Raw genomic sequence first — 17,152 nt, 5'->3', positions numbered from 1 at the left:
ACCATAAACATGGGAGTGGGTCTCAAATGATTCTACAGGAGTTTAGGGAGATCAAGATGAACATAAAACAGACCTCACCAAAATTTGATTCACCTGACGTGTTTTGGTGCTCATTTAAGAACTTTAGTCTCATCCATCATAGGTATGTGGGTGATTCTTATGTACATTCTTTATGGAATGCTCATAACCTGTATATATTTTTTTCAAAATGAATTTGCTTTTTTCTTTTTTTCTCTCATGTGTATGTAATACATGCTTTCATTATGTAACAATTATGTATAATATATTGTTGTGACATTGTACCCTTTTCTTTTCCTGTTATCACATATTAGTCCTTGAAGAAAACCCTCAACGGGTAGAAACGTTGGACAAAATATACATTTGTAATAAAGACATTTTTTTGAGCATCATATTGGACTCTTCTTCGCAATTTTCTTCAGTGTGCCGGAGTATATTTTCTATAGAATCCACGACACCGACTGCTGCTGATGTTGCTACAACCAGAGATTGTATTCTATCCGTGGCGCCAGCTGCCGAGGTATCGCTAATGCCCTAGTACTGCTGTGGCGCCCCTGAGGCTTCCGTCGCAACAGAGACATTGCACCCCAGTCAGAGGTGTGATGTCCCATCCTGGGTAAGGAAAGGGGTACATGCCAGTTCACAGGTAAAACTGCACTACACCCATTGCTAGGCACACACTGGGACAAGGGATAGTGGCAGTAACCCTCCCATGCTGCATGCTGGGAGGGGTCATAACCCATCCCTGCTCCCATAGGGTGGTAGCTTAGCAACCGGGGGGTGGGAAGAGCCAGCCGAGTGTAGAGCAGGGAGGAAGGTCAGAGTTTCAGTTTACCTCAGAGCTCTGTGAGTTCAGAGTGTCCGCAACAGAGAAAGAAAGCAACAGAGAAGGAGAGAAACGGAGAGTAGAAGAAGAGCTCTAGTCAGGCAGGAGCTAAAGAAAGAAGAAAGTGACGCTTCCTGGTGAAGACCCTGGGACTCGGAGGGTCCAGGTGACACCAAGCAGGGAACGAAGGGATTCCAGGGCCACAGATAGCTTCAGAGCTGGTGGCCAGTGAAGTCAGCTGAGAAAGGACACAATTAGAGGGGTGCACTGGCATCAACCCCCAGATCTACCCAGGATCAGCGGAGGTCCCTGACGGTGGTCCCAGCAGTCCAAAGGCCCCTGCAGGCCTTGACAAGAACTGTGAGTAAAGACCTTGAAACTGCACCCCTGGTGTTGCCTCAGTTATTTCTCTGCACCGTGTTATCCACACAACACCATAGACTCTCACGAGCACCAACAGTGTCCCCGGGGCACCGCTCCACCTGTGGGGAGCAGTACCACCATTGCTGCCATATCATCACCCCGGAGGCCTTACACAGCAGCGGCGGCTTAATAGCCGCATACCACAGGTGGCGTCACGAACACAAACTTTATTCATCCCAAGTCACTGAAGCCATATTTAATTGACACCCACCAGGGCCACGGAGTCGGGCCCCGCCACCACTGACGACCCCCGGACTAGTCCAGCCCGGCACCGGGTGTCCCATAGCCCTGGGGTGGGCGAGTCACTGCTCTATGCTTGCTGCTTACCTGCCTGTGTACCTATTGCCACCTCCGATAGAGGTGGTAAAGACTTGGCAGCTGGTCATGGTTGCTTTTACATACAAGTGCGATAAATTCGGTACAGGGAACCCACTAATCCCATGCTCACCTTGCGAGCATAACACCTGGTGTCTGCCCTAATTTTTGGAAATATGGAGACTCCGTGTTGGGTCTCAAAGTTGTGTCTTGTCTGTAGTGGAAGGGGTCTCAGAGCAACAGGCCTACTCCTGTCACTCATCACCTATTCATTTGAAAGCTGTAAATTCTGGACCAGACTATGTCTGGTGCATGGCCCATGCCTCACTGCTGCGCCAAAGCACTATGGGTACTCTGGGGCAATTGCTGAAACTGTACTGGTGTGTGCCTCTAATTTTGTGAAATGGGCATGGAGAATCCTAATTTGGTGTACGTGTTGTGTGTTGCCTGTAGCAGTAGGGCTCCCAGACTGGCATCTGTGTCGCCCAGGGTTATGGGGTACTCAGTCCCGGGTGGTTTAAAACTGGGGAATGTCACTTTGGTGGCCGTTGCCCGCTTCCATGCCCTGGGTGCTTTTTTTAATGGGGAATATTTACAGGGGAGATTGAAGTCATTGGTGTGACGCCAAATGCGGGTCGCGGTTAGGATGGTGGAACCGCCGCTGTTGAGTTGGTTACCCCTAGGGCTGATGGTAATGGCAGCTATGGTGGTAGGCTCTCCACAGGTAGGGCTGAGCCCTGGGAGATGAATGGTGGAGACTTTCGTCGAAGAAGGGAGGCCACACGAGGGTTGTAAGTTAACAGTCTTTAATCACTGTGGACCCTTGGATGGCTGGTTCAGGTCCTTGTAGTTCCAGTGCCAGTTGGATGACTTTGTTGCTCTGTCCCCGGCACCCTCAGTGTGGTTGTGTCCCCATAGTGTGGAGCTGGTTTGGGGCCCGGCTGTCCTTTTTGGCAGTCTCCTTGTCTGTACAGCGGGCAGTGTGGACCCTGTAGGACCAGTCCGTGTCCCGAACCCTGATCCTCGTTTTACTCCTGTTGCGCCCGGATCTGTGGGTCAGTGAGGTCCATGAAGGTCCCCTCACTGTGCAGGTAATTGCCAGGCCGCGTGAAGCTGACGCCTGACCTATGGCCCTGAGCCCCGTTGGTGCACTGATCTCAGTGGTACTCGGGTGTACTTACCCTGGCGACCACTCTCCTGTGCCCCCGGGTCACTGCTACATGACACAGCTCTAAGCACGTCTTTCCACTTCCCTCTCTACTACTTCACTACTTGTCCCCTCCCACCAGGCTGTCTAGTCCCCTGGACTGGCTATGCCCGCTGGGTGGCCATCCCTCTGGTATGTGACTATCCAATTACCCCTGGTGTGGAGTGGGGAACTAGGATTTTGGTGTGTGTAGATGTTACTGGCACTGGTGTTCCAGGTCCCTGGGGGTAGGCCCTGCATCCTGGTGAGGATGCAGTACCTAGTAGTGCCCTGAGTGGCTCAAGGGCGCTACACATCCTTGCACCTACTTTTCAGTCATTTACCTCTCTTACTATCCTTAAAGGTGTCTAGCAATGACAGTCTATGAAGCTAAAATTGCAACCACCTGAATGTGGCTGAGTAGAAAAGCAGTTTGAGCTGTTGCATAAGGTATGAGGTGAGGGCTCACAGGCCACCAGGCCTCTACCTGTCACTCATCCACCTCAATATTTCTTATTTTAATAGTCTAAGAAGGTAATGGTTGTAACACAACAGTGTGGCTCCACTGCAAAGACAGTTTGAGCTGTTTTGGCAGCTTCTGCGCCCCCCCCCCCATAACGGTGTTATCTGCGCCTTTGTTTTGGCCTCCCATTGAATTCAAAGGGGTTCAGATATGTTCTTTGAACCATTTGTCCAACTGTTCGGCAGACACAGATAATGTTGTCAAACACAAACCGAATCGTACCTTGGGAGATTCGCTCATCTCTATGTGTGAGCCCTCAAGAGCGGTGAGGATGTCAGTAACCTTACATGACCTCATTGCTCTCGTGATTCGGCATGAGAAAAAAATTGCAGCTAGACACTGCCTAATTGTTTAACACTGGTGCCAGTGCAATCTGATGTTTTATCGGATTGCACTCATCCATGTTAATCGCAAGTTGGGGTGAGGCCCAATTGACTGGCTCAAAGTCTAAGATAGATAAATATACAACAGCAATGAAGGGGTTAGTCTTAAATTTGCTTCTTCTGGGGAAAAAAATGTAAATATATTAGTTCTATGACTCGGACATTAACCTTCAGATTACCTTCAGGTTGTAGATGAGAGTGTTCGGTGATGGCATACTTTTTTTTTTATGTTTTAGAAATTATAATTATAGAGGTTACCAATATAAGCTTATCCAGCTTTTTTACTGAGAGGAAAATATTTAGAGATTGTAACGCCATAAAAGAATTCTGTACAGAATCCTTCACATCAAGATTCAAGTGCAAGATTCATTTATAAATGCACATAATTTACAGAGCGTAAACCTTTGCATGAAGGAGTATTTCCTTTGAGACTTGGCATCAGCTGCTTCAGTCAACAAAAACACTAAGCTTGAAGACAAGATTTCAACTTCTATTATTTCCTCATCTTGAGGTAAAGGTCACACGACCATAGTTTCTCTCATCCGAGAGAATTGGGTCACTTACGCTACTTTCATTCTGATCATACTCTGATCAGAGTTTGATTCCGAGTGTCATCATTGTGCGATCCAATTCTCTTGCTTAGGCCAGAGTCACACTTGTGAGTGACTCGCATGAGTCTCGCATCGCATCACCCGGCACGGCCGCACACTCTCCGAACTGGTTTGTCTCAGCTGTATAGAAATACATGCAGCTGACCCGCTTCTATCAGGAGAGTGTGCGACCGTGCTGGGTGATGCGATGCTAGTCACTCGCAAGTGTGACTCTCGCCTTAAAGGAAAGGTGTCGTGTTTTTTATTTTTGTATTAATAATAGTGATTATGAAATCAAGTATTTTTTAATACAAAATTAAACTCACTGTTTAGTTAGTTTTTATTTAATTCTAATTTTACTGAAGCACTGGGGGCTGCCATCATGGATTTGGTGATTTTAATGACAGTTACTCACCTCCTTTATGGCAGCCCCCTGGGCATAGAAGGCCATGGTCGGACTGTGACCCTATACTGTAACATAGAGAAGGCGTCTGCTGTGAAATGGACGCGCCCCCTGGGCTGTCCAGATCACAGCAGAGGGAGGAGATCGGCGCTATCTTTGTGCAGCTCACAGCGTATGCTGTATGCTGCATTTTCCCCGTCACATGTTTGGCCTGTATATACACACGATATATAGTATATAAACACACTGGCTCCGCCTCCCTCATGCTGCTCAGTCACACACACAGTATATACACACAGTGTGCACAGTATATAGTATATACACACGCTGGCTCCGCCGCCCTCATGCTGCTCGGTCACACACACAGTATATACACACACAATACACACGGTATATAGTATATACACACAGTATATAATATATACACACACTTTCTCCACCTCCCTCATGCTGCTTGGTCACACACACACACTATATACACACACAATACACACGGTATATAGTATATACACACATTGGCTCCGCCTCCCTCATTCTGCTCGGTCTCACACACACACAGTATATACACACTGTACACACACAGTATATAGTATATATGTGGCGCCCTGGACAAGCCCGACGTCACAGATACTGCAACAACACACCCCACACCCCGGCTAGGCACACCGAAGTCAAACAAAAATCCTTGTTACCTCCCTCCAGGGGCTGATGTCCACACCAGGGGTGGAGCCAGGTGGTTGGCCCCACCCACCGAGGAGTTCACAGTCCTGGAGGCAGGAAAAGGAAGTCGGATAGAGTTTTGAGTTTGAAGAGTGGTGAAGTGAAGTGGTAGTGGAGGAGACTGACCGTTCCCGGGTGCGTGGCCCGGGCACATACAGCAAGGTTGGCAGACGGTGGTGACCGTCTGCAGGAGAGGCTGATTGAAGTAAACCGTAAGGACCGGGGACGGGCGGTGGCCCGCCGGTATCGGATCGGGGAGCGAAGAGAAGCCAGCACCATTCGGCAGGGTTTACGGACCCCGACCAGGCTAGGAGTCGCCGTAAAACTGGTCAAATCCGTTAGCGAAGGGAACCTCCGGGGTTTCCCAGCAGTCAAGACCCGATTGAAGGCAACAGCTCAAACTGTAAAGGGAAATACAGTCACCGCCAAGGCTACAGTTCCCAGGGCCAGAGCCTGCGGGCAAAAGGGGCTCCCTCAGCCTCCATCTTAGCTGGGGAGCGGGTTACCGGTGGGAAGCCATTGGAACCGTGAACATAACACAGGTGCAGGGAAAGGCAATCACCGCCAACCTACCGGGAGAACTACCGCAGCCGTCTGTGGGACCCGTCCATCCAGCCGTTTGCTTTGCCGGAGACTTTGCATTCATCATTGGCTGAGTGAGTACCACCGTGCCGTGCGGCAACGCGCTGCCCCCGTGACCCTGCACCTCACCAGGCCCTATAACCCGCCTGCCGTTCCTCCCTCACCGGGCCCCGGGACAACCAACCCCCCTACCCACGGAGGGGAGAAAACAACATCCAAGCTGCTCCTTGTCAACGCTCCCGGGATCCCCGTCCAGAGCAGCGGTGGTGTCACAACCTCACCACAACCGTGGGTGGCGTCACTATCCCTAAATCAAACCACCCCCCCTTTCACTCACAGGCGAGGAGCGCCGCTCGAGTTCCCGGGATCCGGCCCACCACTCGAGCCACCGAGCAGCAGCAGCCGGACCCGAGCAGTGGGTGAGCGCAGCGTCCCCTCCCTGCCCGCGACATATACACACGGTATATAGTATATACACACACTGGCTCCGGCTCCCTCATGCTGGGTGCTCGGTCACACACACCGTATATACACACTGTACACACACGCACTGTGTGTGTGCGTGTTGCAGAGCATTGCGGGCATGCGTGTGGCAGAGCATTGCGGGTGTGCATGTGGCAGAAAATTGAGAGCATGCGTGTGGCAGAGCATTGCGGGTGTGTGTATGACATTGCGAGTGTGCATGCGGCAGAGCATTGCGGGCGTGCATGGGGAAGAACATTGTGTGTGTGTGTGTGAGGCAGAGCATTTCGGGCGTGCATGTGGCAGAGCATTGCGTGCATGTATATGGCAGAGCATTGCGTGCGTGTGTGCATGCAAAGCATTGCGTGCATGCATGCAGAGCATTGCAGGCGTTTGTGCGGCAGAGCATTGTGTGTCTGCGTGCATGTGGTAGAGCATTGCGTGTCTGTGTGCATGTGGCAGCGCATTGTGGGCTTGCGTGTGGTAGAGCATTGCGTGCGTGTGGCATAGCATTGCAGGCGTGCGTGTGGCATAGCATTGCAGGCGTGCGTGTGGCATAGCATTGCAGGCGTGCGTGTGGCAGAGCATTGCGGGAGTGCATGTGGCGGAGCATTGTGTGCATGTATGACGCCCTGGCCTATCAGGTCATCACAGGGTATTGTTCAATATCCACCTCCTCCTTGGTTATGGGTCCCCAACTAAATGGTGTTTCCTACATCAGACAATCAAAATCCTAGGAACACTCTGCACCACACCCACCAGACACACCAGTGGACGGCCTGAGTGGAATAGGGTCGCCCGCTTTGGGGGTTGGTTAAGGGGAGGTCAGGAGTGTCAGGGGTCAGTCAGTGAAAGGGAGAGTGAAGGAGAGAGGAGGTCTGGATCTGGGCTCCTTGGAAGCAACTAGGTAGCAAACGGTGGTCTGGGCCTTGTAGGAGCTGGACCCCCGGTCGCTGGGGATTGTAACAAGGGGCACGGAACTGTCGAGGAGGACAGCCGGCGGCCTTGTACCATCACCGGGCTGGGACCAGGGCACGATAGGGTACGTGGATCCTAGGTCAGGGAGTAGCTTTAGGCAACCTGACAATTGACCCGACGAGAACGGAGCCTTCAAGATACGCTCTCCACCCGCTCCAAAATTGGGGTACTAGCGCAACGAGGGGGATAGGACTTTCCATTAAATGGTCCAGAAAATCCCAAGTGTGAACCCTGAGAGCAATCTCCCACAGTTAGCCACACTGGCTAGCGGGACCAGACTAGTTCTACACTACAGGGACCAACTGACAAGTGAACTAGTGCCAAGAGGAAGGTCACAGATCACCAGGCAACACCAGTGGGGACGGGACCCGAACTAGCTCCCCTCAGCGGCAGCGGTGTCTAGAACTTTGGTTTATCCAGTTGTCTGTGTCAGCTTTATGGACTGAGTGAGTACGCAAGTGACCCTTTCACTCCCAACGGAACTTCCCAAACACCATCACCAAGTCCGGGGCCTTCCCCCTACCCGTGGAGGGCTCTAACACCTAGCTGCCCCACTCCATTGCCCCCGGGTACTCCCAGCTGCAGCCTCCTTGGTGATTTCTGTGCTCCCTCAGTTCTGTCCATGGCCCCTCTAGTGCTGTTCGTGCCACTGCTGTCTGTGCTCGGCAGTACTGTCTGTGTCCCCTCAGTGATGTCTGAGCCCCAGCCTCTCCTGTGAGGTATATGCCCCTAGCCCCTCCTAGGATGTATATATTACCCCAGCTTGTCCTGTGCTGTATGTATGTCCCCAGCTTGTCCTGTGCTGTATACATGTCCCCAGCTTGTCCTGTGCTGTATATATGTCCCCAGCTCCTCCTGTGATGTATATATGCCCAAGCACCTCCTGTGATGTATATATGTCCCCATCTCATTCTCTGCTGTATATATGCCCTCAGCATCTTCTGTGATGTATATATGCCCCAGCATCTCCTGTGATGTATATATGCCCCCAGCATCTCCTGTAATTTATACGCCCCAGTGTCTCCTGCGATGTGTATGCCCCAGCATCATCTGTGATGTCTATGCCCTCAGCCTCTCCAGTGATGTCTATGTCCCAAGCCCCTCCTGTGATGTATATATGGCTCCAGCCCCTCCTGTGATGTAGTTACCTCCAGCGTCTCTTATGTGATGTATTTGATTTACCAATCTGTTGACTGCGCTCCAGACCGAGACAAACCTGGAAAAGCAGTTGTGAGAAGCAACATCATCAATATCGCCGAGCATCACAGCCACACCAAAGAGAAGCAGCTACAGCCACCACAGTAAGGGTGAGTTTGTTTGACCAAATATATTAGGGTAATTTTCAACCTGAAAATTTGTGCTGCCCCCGAAGGTTGGTAGAAAAGTCCAAATAGCCCTCGGCAGAAAAAAAAAAAAGATTTCCCACCCCTGCTTTAGACATTTGTGGTCACCAACAAAATGGCTCCGCAGTGTGATCCTAAATGTCATCTTCCCTTATCCTTTTGGAAACACCCAGATTGGTAGGGAAGCTGTGACATTACACACCGGAGAGCAGATTCTGCCCACTGTCACCGCAGATGTAATGTGAGCTAGTTCTACAGTAGAATTTCTGTAGGATTTCAGCAGCTGCTCCCCTTAGTGTTTAAGAGTAGAAAATATCACTTTTTTTTTTTTTTAATATTTTGCTCAATTAAAAATAATTAAACAAAACACTAATACTTTACATTTTTTCAGTTATTATAATTTTCTATTTTGGGACGACACCTTCCCTTTAAGAGAATCATAGCCCACTATGAGAAGATGGAGAACACAATTTCTTTATCTTCTCCATTGTGTTAGTCCGTAGAGATGTCTTCCAAGTGCAGTCCAATGTTTTCCATTCACCCATAGACTTGAAAGTGAAATAGTATGTGTATCTTCTATTTGTCCCACTTGGGAGGCAGGGGTGATGGGGTGGGAGGAGTTAGAGCAGGATGTGATGATGTCTGCATATGCAAAAAAATAATGTAGTATTAAACTAATCTGCTGTGGACACTATTCAGTATACAGTGGAACCTTGGATTACGAGCATAATTGGTTCCAGGAGTGTGCTCTTAAACAAAGTTACTCTTATATCAAAGCGAATTTTCCCATAGGAAATAATTGAAATGCAGCCAATTCGTTCCACAACCCAAAAATATTTACTGTATTTATACAAATTTATTACAGTAATACAAAATAATGTACAGTATTCATATCAAATTATTACAGTACATTGATGCAAAATACTGTATAGTACGGTAAAAGCAAATAAAACAGATTAAACTGCACATTAGCTTGCAATAGAATTATTGCTGTGTGGGAGGTAACTATAGAGAGAACAAATGATGTATGAATATGATAATCTTTATTCTAATACAATACACCCTCCCCCCCACCCCCCCAAAATCTATTCTCCCCAAAATAAGGGTAGAACTAAACAAATGTGGGGTAGGAATACTGCACAGGCAGATTACACTACAAACAATGTGCTGTACTGGTTAGCAGAAGGTACAATACTGCATCCACAAATGCAAATTAATAGACATGCTATATATACATAGTATATACTGTACTGTACAATGGTATACTTTATACATGCATGTGTGACGCCCTGGCAAAACCAAGTAGTTACACAATAGGCCCCCGCATAACACCATCCCTCACCTAGGTTGCATAAAGCCGACCTGAAAACCTAGTCACCCCCCCTTAGGGCAAGACAGGCACACCAGTGGGCGAGACCACGCGGTTAGGGAACGCTCACCTAGGGGTCTAGACAGTCCGGGGCGGGAAAGCAAGAGAGTTCGAGTTTGTAGTTCAAGTTGAGAGGAGTGTGGGTTGGAGCTAGGTGTAGCTCCAGCAGAGGAGAAGTTCAAATTGAATGGTGCAAGGGTCAGAGCCCTGGTACCTTGGCTAGGTGGCAGACGGTGGTCTCCGTCAGCAGGAGACGGGAAGACGGCTCGGCAGATCCGAGGAGGACCGGAGCAGGGTTGGAGCCCGCCGGTACCGACACCGGAGACCCGACCGGAAACCGTGCACAGAGGGGGTACTCGGACCCTGAATCCAGGACTGGAACCAACAGTCTAGCTAATCAACCGATTGAGGGCAGGATTACAGGTCCTGCCCCAACCAAAGTTCCAAAAGCAGACAACCACCCACAGATAGGGATAGGGCAACCGCCAGGACCCATAGATCCCACTGGTCAGCGTCAGCGGGCACGGTTCCTCAGGCACACAGAAAGCCGGGAGCGGACTCTCGTGTTCTACACCGGGAAGTCCAAACACACAACCACAACCAGTGCAGAGGAAGAGACGGCGATCACCAGCCCAGGTGGGGGACCAGAGTACAACAGGCCACGGCGGCCGGCCACCAGCACCTTGGTTTACCAAAAGACTCGTGTGATTCATTTACTTGTGAGTAACCAAACATCCCCTGCTACGTCCGGGCGCGCAAGCCCCTGTCACCGCCATACCCTGCACAGAGACACTGGGCCCCGGGGCAACCATCCCTACCCACGGAGGGGTTAACATCCAGCTGCCATTACATCTCCACTTGGCATCCCACAACAGCAGCGGTGGTGTCCCACTTCACCACACACACACCGCGGGTGGCGTCACGAACCAGATACGGTCAAGGCCGTAGAACTACGCCCCCCTTTTCATTCAGCGTGTCCGCGTAACCCTCGGGTCCGTAGGATCCCTCGAGCCACGCAGCGGGTCCAGATCCGAGCAGCGCTGGCTGCTGGCAAGGGGGCGGCACATATGTACAGAAGTTACCTCGACAGCAGGTCAGAGCATGGTGAAAGGACAGAACCGGACGTGTGGAAGGTGAGTATTTGCTCTTATTGCAAATCATTGCTCTTAAACTAAGTTACAAATTTATAAAAAGCTTTGCTTGTCTTGCAAAACGCTCTCAAACCAAGTTACTCTTAAACTAAGGTTCCACTGTATACTGTAACAGACAAAATTGGAAAAGTGAATGATGGTGTGCACAGTTACCTTAGGTTCCTGTCCTATATTATGTAAATAAACCATGCAGGCCGTTTGGTAGCAGGGCACCCTGCTCCATTGAGCCACGCCAAATATTTGTATTGGCCGTGGCTAAATCACCTGCAATATGCAGGTATAGTATAAAAGGAATAGAGTATACAAGAAGAGGGCTCGTTTTGTGCTTCTGGGAAACTGCTCTGTGTAAAGTAACTGTGTGGTTAGGAGCTGTGCACTTGTCCGAGGTCTGGTGACTCCAGTTTTTGCCTTTTTAATTTGCGGCCAGAATTTGTTTTGTATCCTTTGGATTTTGGTTTTCTGTAGCTTCACGCGGTAATTTACCCGACGGGGGTGAAGACTTTAAGTGTCATTCCCAACCCGCTCCAAAACTGGGGTACTAGCGCACCGATGGTATAGGACTTTCCCACTACAGTCCAAAAAAATCCTACACGTGAACCCTGAGAGCAAGCTCACTCCGTTAGCCATACGGGTGAGCGGGACCCGGAGAGTTTCATACCAATGGGTCCAAGTGAGACTAAAGTGCCAGGGATAGGGCCACAGACCAACAACAACACTGAGGGCACGGATCCAATCCAGGCGTGCTCCCCGCAGACTATGGTGGTGCTCGGAACTTTGGTTTACAAGCTGTCGGTGTGGTTATTCTGGGACTGAGTGAGTACATCGGAAACCCCCTGCACCTATCCCCCCACGGCACCCAAACACCATCCAACCCCAATGGGCCCTGGGACACCAACCCCCTACGCACGGAGGGGTTAAACATCAGGCTGCCATACCATCGTCATCGGGCTCCCCAACGGCAGCGGTGGTCCCTCATATTACCACGCACCGTGCGTGGCATCACGAACTTTCCAAAATCTCACTGTACATATCTCCCACCCTCCTTTTAATCGAGTGGCCGCACGAACCCCGGGTCCGGAGACCCCTCGAGCCACCGCGGATCAGGATCCGAGCGGCGGCAGGAGCCCGGCTGCTTGCCTGGGGGCGGTATACATACACATCAATACCTAATTTCGTCATAAACCATAAATCTCCATGTTCTTATCAACTAACATCATCAATCACATCACGGCTCTTAGTATGCTCCCATAACTCTTTAATATTGACAGGCCTATATTTCTGGTTGATGTATTAACACACTATTTTCACTATTTTCTGCCATAAAATACCACTTATTTAGTCTTATAGACCTGAGGCTCTTTCAATTATTGCTTTTCTCTATTCTTGCTAAATGACACAAAGGTCATTTTATGGCTTCTTTCTGGGGAGAACTTTCACTTATGCATCTCATTAGCTGCAAACGTGGCCTGCTCGAATTGTCCCAGGATAGGAGTACAACATGGCTGCTTATATCTGTTGAGCACAACATAGCTGCTAAATACAACATGGCTGACCATTCTCTCACACTGGTTGCAGACCGTTGTATCATATCTGCCTAGTATGAATTGTACCTTGGAGTACCTGAAATGTCTAACTAGCCTAGGAGATAGTGATCCTAATCCTGCTACATATTATGGAGGCCGTGCTGGCACAAAAATCCAGCATTCTGAATGTTGTGGGTTAGGCTAGGTTCACATTTCCGTTGTTTTAAATCCGTCAGGTCCGTCAGCAATGGATCGGTTGTTTTTTAGATGTCAACTGACGCAATGGATGTGTTTTTCACAGGCTTCCTTTCACAGGAATCCTGTAAAAAAACTGATCCGTCGCGTCCGTTACATCCGCTATGCGTCCGTTTTTTGACGGATCAGTCATGATCCGTTTGTGTTTGGGACAGCCCAGTGGGTGTTCCAAACATGCTGGGCATGCTCAGTACAGCATGACAGAATCCAGCGTTGGATTCTGTTGTAAGACGGATTACGACGGAATCCAGCACCATAGACATCCATTACAAGGTTGACGGATGGCGACGGATTCCTGCGCGGCACGTTAAATTTTGATGGCCAGAAAAACGTTACATTCTGCTTTGCTCCCGCCCGGCGGTCAGTCAAAAACCGACTGAACAGCGGCACAGTGGATGCAATGCAAGGTCATCAGTCGCAATCCGCCACTAATACAAGTCTATGGGGCCCAACGGAATCCGCTAAACGGATGCCATTGTTTACCATAGCCGCGGATTGTGACTGATACATTTTAACGGAAATGTGAACCTAGCCTTAGAGGGAATCTGTCACCAGGTTTTTGTTAACCCATCTGAGAGTCGAATGATGTAGGGACAGAGGCCTTGATTCCAGCAATGTATCACTGGGTTGCTTGCTGTCATTTTGTAAAATCTCCTTTTTATCTGCTACAGATCTACCAGTTATCTAAATGTTGTGCTCTGTGTAACCCTGCCCACACTACTGATTGACAGCTTTTTGCCCATGTACAGTGTAAACAGAAAGGTGCCAATCATTGGTGCAGGTGGAATTATACAGAGCTCATGAATATGCTGCTATAACTGCATAAATACTCAAATAGAAGAGTACAGCAGCACTCTGTAATCACCAACATATATGTGAACATTAATCATATGAAACCTGAATTGCAGTACTGCTATCTATATATATAATTGCCTTATTCTGTCTGTCTGTCTGTCATGCTCCAAAATTGTGTCACGGTGACATGTCCTTACGGTGACACAAAGCTGATTGGCCGCTGGGTTCGCCATGGCCCCGCACCCCCCCACGGATTGGCCTCTCGCCCCGGCTCTCTGCAGGCCCCGCCCCCCTCACGCAATGCACGCTCGCTCTGGCCCCGCCCCCCGCACGCATTCCCCCAACTGAAACGGAGCCCCAGGTGAGTACACACTCACACACACACACACACACACTCACACACATCACACTCACTCTCACACACACCTCACATCCACACACTCACAACATCCTGGGATATCGCTTGCTTCTCGGCCGCGATACTGTGCTGTGAGCTTTCAGGACCTGCCGGAGGATCACATGGCCAGAAGCATGTGGTATCTCCGGATGTTGTGAGTATGAGCGCGTATGTGTAATATCGTCAATGTGTGTGTGCGTGAGTGTATGCGATCGGGTGTGTGTGAGTGTATGCGATCGGGTGGGTGTGAGTGTATGCGATCGGGTGGGTGTGAGTGTGTGTGAGTGTATACGATCGGATCTGTGAGTGTCGGCAGAGGAGCACTGCGTGCTGGAGGAGGCTGGAAGGAGAGAGGCTGATCCTGGGGAAGGCTGGGAGGGTGGAGGCTGAGAGAAGAGAGGCTGATGTTGGGGGAGGCTGAGGCTGGGGTAGGCTGGGAGGAGAGAGGCTGATGCTGGGGACAGAAAAGGCTGATGCTGCGGGCACAGAGGCTGATGCTGCGGGCACAGAGGCTGATGCTGTGGGCACAGAGGCTGATGCTGCGGGCACAGAGGCTGATGCTGCGGGCACAGAGGCTGATGCTGCGGGCACAGAGGCTGATGCTGCGGCCAGCATGGGGGATGGAGCACGTTTTGGAGTCCGCAGCATGGCGGATGGAGCACGTTTGGGAGTGCGCAGCATGGCGGATGGACCACGTTTGGGAGTGCGCAGCATGGCAGATGGACCACGTTTGGGAGTCCGCAGCATGGCGGATGGAGCACGTTTGGGAGTGCGCAGCATGGCGGATGGACCACGTTTGGGAGTGCGCAGCATGGCAGATGGACCACGTTTGGGAGTGCGCAGCATGGCGGATGGACCACGTTTGGGAGTGCGCAGCATAGCAGATGGAGCACGTTTGGGAGTGCGCAGCATGGCGGATGGAGCACGTTTGGGAGTGCGCAACATGGCGGATGGAGCACGTTTGGGAGTGTGCAGCATGGCGGATGGAGCACGTTTGGGAGTGCGCAGCATGGTGGATTGAGCACGTTTGGGAGTGCGCAGCATGGCGGATCGAGCACGTTTCGGAGTGCGCAGCATGGCGGATGGAGCACGTTTGGGAGTGCGCAGCATGGCGGATGGAGCACGTTTGGGAGTGCGCAGCATGGCGGATGGAGTACGTTTGGGAGTGCGCAGCATGGCGGATGGAGCACGTTTGGGAGTGCGCAGCATGGCGGATGGAGCACGATGGGGAGTGCGCAGCATGGGAGATGGAGCACGTTTGGGAGTGCGCAGCATGGCGGATGGAGCACGATGGGGAGTGCGCAGCATGGGAGATGGAGCACGATGGGGGGGTGCACAGCATGGGGGATGGAGCACGATGGGGGGTGCGCAGCTTAGGGGATGGAGCACGATGGGGGGTGTGCAGCTTAGGGGATGGAGCACGATGGGGGGTGCGCAGCTTGGGGGATGGAGCACGATGGGGGGTGCGCAGCATGGGGGATGGAGCATGATGGGAGGTGCGCAGCATGGGGGATGGAGCACGATGGGAGGTGCACACCTCCCCCCAACACACACACACACACGTGCACTGCACAACACACACACACACACACTGGGAAACACAAACACCGCCCTACACAGACACCCACACACACAGACAACGCTGCACACACACAACACCCAACACACAAACACCGCGGCATACATAAATATACGCACATACCGCGCAATACACACATTGCACAAAACATACCTCCCCTCAAAACACACCACACCCACACAAACCGCACAACACACACACACACAACGCGACAGACACACAGCGCTCCACAAACAACGCAACACACGCAACACACATACAACACCGCTCTCACCCCCCGCCACACCCAGACAACACCCAGAACATGTACAGCGCCCTACACAAACACTTGGTAACTACACACAACAACATCTATATATATATATATATAACAAAAATCATACATGAACTACACAATACGTAATTTCTAGAATACCCGGTGCGTAGAATCGGGCCACCTTCTAGTATGAAATATATTTATAAAAATGATGGTAGTTTGTGCATAAATTGGCCAGTTCATGAGAGCTTATCAGCCGCGACAAGGCATATTTCTAGCTGGACAAAGCGGTGACATTACAGATGTACAAAATTTTTCCTTTTAGCTAAAAAGTGACTGAAGGCAAAGGTCTCTACTGCAGGCCAGTGGTGAAATAAGTGGTCATGGACCAGTTTGTGCTTTGTCAATTCAGATACAACGCTGTGTGGAACAAGCTGACCCCACAGATGTGGATCAGCTAGTTGCCCTATTGGAACAGTATTTGAGCACAGAGGACTATCTACAGCATATTTCTCCTACCCTGCTGACCTCAAGGAATTTGAAGAGTTCTTATTTTGGTAAGGCTGCTTCTAATTCAAAGAGGGTAAAAGGGGCCATAAATTGGGAGAGGGTATATGCCTTGTGGCTTGACCATTAAAGTGAGTTGGCCCTAAAAGTCTTGTACAGGTGAAGAACATTGTCTGCTGGCACTGTCAAAGGCTACGTCATGTAGTTGCCAATTCTCCCCTAGTGGTTGAGCCCATTGAGTGTGCTACTGGAAAGACAGTAATTGTGCCTGTTCTTGCTTGCCGTCTCACAATACACTGAAGCAAACCTGAAATCTCATTGTAGAAGGACTGTGGTCCATGTCAGCTTAGGTGACACCAGGAAACTACAGAGCAGATTAATGGGAATAAACTGCATGCATGGGGTGATTTAAGATTAACCCATTGCTGTAATAAAACTATGTGAAAAATGGACCAATGAAGTTGGCGTAATAAAGACTGTAAACATATTGTAATTATGTGGTATGATTTTTCTGTGTTTTGGCAACTGTGATATCCTACAAATGTTTTTCCCATGCAAATGTATCTGC

This window comes from Anomaloglossus baeobatrachus, chromosome 1 (genome assembly GCF_048569485.1).
Source record: "Anomaloglossus baeobatrachus isolate aAnoBae1 chromosome 1, aAnoBae1.hap1, whole genome shotgun sequence".
Classification (NCBI taxonomy): domain Eukaryota; kingdom Metazoa; phylum Chordata; class Amphibia; order Anura; family Aromobatidae; genus Anomaloglossus; species Anomaloglossus baeobatrachus.
This window is presented reverse-complemented; position numbering follows the sequence as displayed.